The sequence below is a fragment of the Haliotis rufescens genome, unplaced genomic scaffold (assembly GCF_023055435.1).
Source record: "Haliotis rufescens isolate VD_foot unplaced genomic scaffold, xgHalRufe1.0.p SCAF_10, whole genome shotgun sequence".
NCBI classification, from domain to species: Eukaryota; Metazoa; Mollusca; class Gastropoda; order Lepetellida; family Haliotidae; genus Haliotis; species Haliotis rufescens.
In genome coordinates this window covers 20,724,390-20,731,584 of record NW_025963780.1, presented here as the reverse complement: position 1 = coordinate 20,731,584, position 7,195 = coordinate 20,724,390, and positions in this window count along the sequence as shown.

The window sequence follows — 7,195 nt, the reverse complement described above, 5'->3', positions numbered from 1 at the left end:
AATTGGGATACGATGACATGCATCAACCAAGTCAGCGAACCTGACCACCCGATCCCGTTAGTATCATGCACATTCAGTGTAACAAGCATGGGTTGCTATTCTAACCCTGATCTTAACGGGCCTTGCAATGATTATGAAAACCTGCATGATTCCGTTCTCAGCAGTTTTAACCAATGTTTAAGAACTGTAAACTGCATGTATGGACACATTATACATTTCTTCTAAAAATGTCTTATAAGATTGTTGGTTGGTTTGTTGTTTTACGCCGCATTCAGCAATATTCAAGCTATATGACGGCGGTCTGTAAATAATCCAGACAATCCAGTGATTAATATCATGAGCATTGATCCATGCAATTGGAACCGATGACGTGCATCAACCAAGTCAGCGAGGCTGACCACCCGATCCCGTTAGTCGCCTTTTCCGACAAGCATTGGTTAGATCCGAATCTATCAGAATTATGGTATTGTTGGACAAAGAGAGAATGTATTTTTTCCATTACATCATAACACACTGTACCCAATTTGTCCGAATGAATAAAACGTCTCACAAGAAGCTGAGAAAGATAATTTTGGATTAACGAATAGATTGAAGAGTGTATTCGTGGCTCGTGTCCGTGTTATCGATGAATTATGTGATGTGATTTAGACCAAATTTATAAAATGATATGATTACAGCCGAATATGATCTCTATACGAGGTTTCAAGTCTGAGATTAGCATTTTCCAAGTCTGTGCAACAAACCCAATACAATAACATCCACATGTACGCCTTAACCCCATTTATAAAAAAAACTCAATATAATGAGTGAAGAGCATTCAATTGTTTCTGGGGACTAGTAATAGAGTATACCAACATCATCAACAAATGATGCTTACATCCATGCTTACAAATATACCTTGTTGAAAATTGGCTTGTAGTTCGGTAGCAAAGTCATTAATATTCCTTGGTTAATAGTTTCAGACTTAAACTTTTCTTTTACCGTGCAACGGAGAAAGAATAGTTGCGTCTAACCTTGTTTGTCATTCACAACAGCGCCTTGAAATGGTGGTTTCAACATGCATTGAAAATGAACGTTCAAACTCTAATGTTTAAAGTTGTCATGACATACACTTTTAAACAGAATGAATGATTTTTTATTCTTCAACCATATATGACCTTCTTGTATACTGTCTATATCATTCAGATCAGAATAATGATCTGCTTAAGAACCGCGTTTGCAATGTGATGTGACACGTGATGTTTACGCGTTGCGAGGAATGTATTTAAACAGATCGACTTAAGACACACATTCAAACGGTTTAACATGCTATTCAGGTTTGAAAATGACTGACACGGTGTATTTATAAGGCAGAATAGGTCCCTAGTAACCAATGCCTGATCTTCACTTTTTCCCTTCCATTACAATCGTCTGTTCAATGCAGCAGACGTACTTGATTTGCGAACCCTTGCATCTTAAAGGGACGCACCTTCACCCAGCGTATTTCCTCAAGCTTCTGTGTCACCCTTTTACCAAAGCATAAACGAAACACCCTCCACTTTGTTTGTTGGTTACAAGTTCAGTGACAAATCAAGTGAATTGTGAACTTGTTTCAAGTGAAAGCTGGATGCATTGCAAAGAAAGAGAGCAGTAATATGCTCAAGAAGGAAGTAAAATATTTCTTCGGCCACAGTGTCGCGCTTAGAAAAGTGTTGAAAAGAAAAAAATTCTTAAAATCCTTCGTGTCTGCTGCATTGGAAAGGCGATTGTGATGGATGGCAAAGCCTACCCTGACCCATAGTCTTTTAGAAGGACAAACGCATCCAGTCTTAATTTCAACAGGGAAGGTATATATGGCACTGGTGTTCATAGCCGTTAGTGTATGGCTCTCAACGCCCGTATATGGTCTTAAAATTGTAATGTATACGTAGTATCATTTTTCACGTGACTACCACATCAAAAAAACACAATCTGACGGCATTCGTGGCCATAACCTCGATATCAAGTTGTATTGAAAACAATGAAACCAATTTCTATCAACAATTAAAAATACATTTATAAAAATCAGCAGTTATGTTCTGCGAAGCCCTAAGGCCAGCCTTCTACTTTATCACCTGTACAAGAATCATCATCAATAACAACAACTGCTTTTATTTACTGTAGGGGACCACCAGCGATGGGACATCAGAGATACAATTCATTAACAATTGTACATAGAACATGTGACACAGCAAGATGAAAGATCCATAAACACTCAAAGAACAGTAATGTATCTGTCTTATAAAAATGACTATTCAGGAATACGATGAACTCCCATAACTTCTTGATAACAGATATTAGTTTGCATTTCAATATGTTTGCCCAACCGTATTTGTATTTCTTAATCAAGATAGCTTATATATTGAATAGTGATTAATCACAAGGGAACGGGTAGTGGAATCCGAGGTATACCTGTCCATCGATCCGTTTCTCTTGATATTTTATTGTAACAATTACTGAAAAAAGTAATAGTTGGGAAATATATCTTACAAAACCCCGAGCTTTAGACGTTTAGCACTTTGATGAAACCCTCGAGTATGGGAATAGTACTGACAAACCTAGAAACATGTGTCAAGTTTGTTTGTGTTAACACTTAAAGAAGGTCTTGTACAAAGGTGTTCAAGCAAAATCATTGTAACGTCATCAGCAAATAATAGCAAAAATAGAAACAGTATATGGGTGTATTTGTGTGACTTTACACTAATATTCTAGTTCTTTTGTCAGTTCTTGAAAAGAAATAAGTAAATAGGAATGGACTTACAATACACCCTTGTCTAACACCTAGAATGCCTTCAAAATCATTGATCGCAACTTGTGAACCGTATCTGGAATTTCGGAGGAGGGACCAGAAGCGATTTGTTGAGGTTCTTTAGATTCATAATCATCCTCATTCCCTGGGATTTTTTCTTTGGAAGCAAGAGATCGGCGAATAAAATTCCTTGCTTTGTTTTGTACAGTTATGATGGCGAGGTCGACGTTCGATAGGACGGGATGTAAGAGCAGGAAGAACCTGGAAGAGTAGTTTGTACCCATGAGTGATGACATCGAGAATTCCAACTGCCTGCGCAGAACAACAAACATCCTCCCACTGGACCTGGAGTCAGTGAAGCGGAGAAAAGCTAGGTCGATAGGGTCTGAAGCTTCCAGAGGAGCAGGTATTGAGCACAGTCTGCAATTACACCGGCCGGCAGATCTAAAACCACGTTGCAGGCTCGCTGACTTGGTTGATGCATGTCATCGATCCCAGTTGCGTGGATCGATGCTCATGATTAATTACATAGCTACATATATATATATATATATATATATATATATATATATATATATATATATAGCTGGAATATTGCTGAGTGTGGCGTTAAACAACAAACAAACAATGACAAGACTTGTCAAGAACAAGAACGAACATATCCAATGAAACCTGCAAACGCTGAACCTAAGAGGACTTGCTATAAGTAGACACATCACAAACTCTATTTGGTTGTCACTCACGACAACGACAAATTTTACTCACATTCTTTATAAAGTGTTTCCAACATCCAAAGAAAATGAGCATGCAAATTCTTACGTGTATGCTCGTCGCGATAGCCACTTTTAAATAGATCTCTTTTTCTTGACCTTTATATGACCTCCAGCTATCTCCTTCAACTCAGAGAAATGTTCTGCTTAAGAACCGTTCAACTGAATGTGCTGACAGATGATGTTTACGCATTGCAATGCATGTGTGTAAATACGTCGATTAACAAAGCTATTCAAGGGTCATAAATTTTAATACATTCCACGGTGGCTTTTCCAATCATTGATTGTCCAATTGACATGAACTCTCGGACTGTCTGCGTTGAAATGTTTACTCCAGTGGCGTTCCGCAGTACATTTCTGAGCGTGGTTGGCGTGTCAAAGTGACGACGTCAGAAACCGGTGCTCCTGCTGTGTGATGGAACGTTCACGACCACCTCCATTTTGCTTGGTATTTGAACCATGATTCTTATATCGATTCCATGCATGCAGACCACGCTTTGGCTCACACCAAGGACATTGGCAATGTGGCCTTGTGTTGCCCCAGTTTCAAGCATCTCAACGCATCTGGCTAATTCCTCGACGGTCAAACGAGGTCGTTGACGTAGAGGGGACATTTCTGTTTTTCAGCAATTGTAATAGTCTTTCACAGAACGGAGTGCAAGGTTGCCTTGACAAACAGATAAAACGCTGGCAACTGTGTTTATCATGCACCACGTGCATCACGTGCATATGGTGTCCATCACAGAATGTCTTTTCCTTCCTGGTGTGGTAGCGTGACTCCAGATGGGCCACCCAATCATTGTGTACAGGGTTTTATTCCAATATGACTTCATATCATAAGTTCATGTTGCATTAAAGGTGTGATCCTTAGGAAACTTTGAGTAGGAATACAAGTCACTGTGTATATAATCATGAATCATTAAACCCGCCGATTTACGGTACTTAACATATATCACTGCATGTCAGCTTATTGTGGATGAAGAGGTCATATTGACGGGTATGATGGTGACAAACGAAAAATTATATACAGGGCAACCGGGGATTCGATCCCATGATTTGCGAATCCTCGCATAGGTAAGGGACGCAACTCCATACAGCGAAATGGCTTCTTGTCCACCCATTTTCCCAATGAATAGAAAAACCGCTCGTTTAGTATTGATGGTGCAGTGAAATTAGTACACTGTTCAATGGATTGCAAGCATAAAGGACAGAAATATAACGAGGCAGTAAAAAAGGTATCTGTAATGTGTAGCAGCTTGAAAAGAAATTCTATTTTAATCTTTCGTGCGTGGTGCATTTGAAAAGAGGATTGTAATGGAAGGGCAAAGTCTACCCCTGGAATGACAACTCATCCACCCTGACTATGTAACTCTCAACAGGGAAGTAGAATATCAGGCCCGCCAAAGAAAACCAGCAGAGAGCAACCAAACTATAAAATATGTACACATGATAATTAGCAACGCAAATTAGTAACAAAGACATTATCCCCATAACGATTGCTACGTATGGATTTTGCCCTGGCACTTTTTCAATGGAGACCGCATAAAACCGGGTTTTGTGCGCACTGGTTCGATGCGATCTGTGTGACTAGCTGTGTTTGGTTCCTTTCAAAATGTGAGTTTATGATAGGGCGGACCTAATCTTAAGAGTCTTACAATCTATACTCAACAACAAAAGTTCCTGTGACACCAGTATTTTAGTATATATGTAACAAGTAAAGTTTGGTTTTCAATATTGTGGTACATGTATGGAATCAAGTCACAAAAACGAGACTGCTATAGCATGCATTCCATGCAAAAGTTGACTTTTATGCAAGCCCCATGCATGTCACTACTCAAGAATGGGTATGAAAACATGTGCGTTAACGCACATATGCATTGTTTAGAATCGTGCTGACAACAACCACTCAGGAAAACAACAAAATTATGCAATTATTCAACATTACGAAATGCCACGTCTATCCGAATATCAGCGTCTGCAAGCCATTGGTATGCTTGAAGCAGGATCGAGTCAACGTGATGTTGCAAAACAATTTAACGTCCACAGAAACACCTTTGGTGTTGATGGCAACGTTGGCAACAGACGAATGCAGTCAGAGACCATCCTCGGAGTGACAGGCCACGCGTAACCAATAATCGACAAGACAACTGGATTCGAACAACACACCGAGGAAATCGATTCCAGCCAGCAACAGTGACTGCAAGAAGCATCCCTGGCCTTCGACGAATATCTTCACAAACCGTACGTCGTCGCCTCAGATGTGCAGGGATTGTCGCCAGAAGACCAACCAGACGTCCCATTTTGACAGGAAACCACCGTCAAGCACGTCTACAGTGGTGCAGACAGTGTCTACGCTGGACGACCATGCAGTGGGGACAAATTCTATTCACTGACGAGTCTCGTTTTCACCTCAGCCACAGCGATGGACGGATTCGAGTGTACCGACGTCGAGGTGAACGTTACGTCAATCATTGTGTCATGGAAGCAGATCAATTCGGGGGCAGCAGCGTTATGGTATGGGGTGGGATTACAGCAAGACAGAGGACCCGTTTGATAGGGGTAGAGGGAAATCTCAATGGACAGCGCTACCGCGACGAGAACATCGGCCCTGTTGTTCTACCGTTTATTGCGTCGTCATGGTCCTTTCAACATGACAACGCCCGGCCTCATATTGCTCAACTTGTTCAGGATTCTTTTCAACAAAACAACGTGAATGTCATCCCCTGGCCGGCTCGCTTCCTTGATCTCTCACCAATCGAGCGCATGTGGGAAAAGATGGATCGGCGCCCTTCGACGTCAACCACGTGTTCCACAGACACACCAGAAACATGCTCCAGCAGATATGGACAGATATCCCACAGGACTTTGTGCGACGCCTGGTCCATTCTATGAGACGAAGATGTGCTGCTTGCATCGCAACCAGAGGTGGACACACGCTGTTGATTTGTAAATTGACATTTTGGCATATTCATGTTTGTTTTATGAAATCACGCATTTTGGTAAAAAACATAACTTTGCATTAAATTTTATTCAATGTCACAGGAACTTTTGTTGTTCAGTATACACAGAAGTAGGATCAGCCAGTCCTTTGCCCCACATTTCTCTAACAATTTCAGGTTGTTCTCTAATCTAAGTGAGATATATCTGGTTTCAACCCACCCATCACTCCCAATTAACCAAACCCCCACCAGTTATAGCTTAAATAAAATATAAACACCAACATCCAACCAGTCAGGAGTTTCTGTCGATACAGATTCCTTGAAAAAGGCGTAGTATGCATGGATCACTGGAAACCATGATGACACCAGGTGTTCGTGAAAAGGGTAAGCATGCCCAGTCCTACCGGTAGCACCACGCACACAATTTGCATAAATAATTTATTTGATGATACCTCACACCGCACAGTAGTATTCATGCGATCGTGGAGGTACTCAGAAATAACTCAATATTTCCAAAAATGGAGAGATATATTACTTTCCAGAAATAGTTGGATGATGATAATGAACGAATTGGGAACACATTCAACCGGTAGTGAAGTATGGCAGTTGATCCTGTTACCGCCAACGATCTTGATGCACGATAGGGAGATTGGGAAGTTGACGATTTTATATCAATAGTGCGTAATACCGCCATGATTTGGCAAATATTCATTCACTCG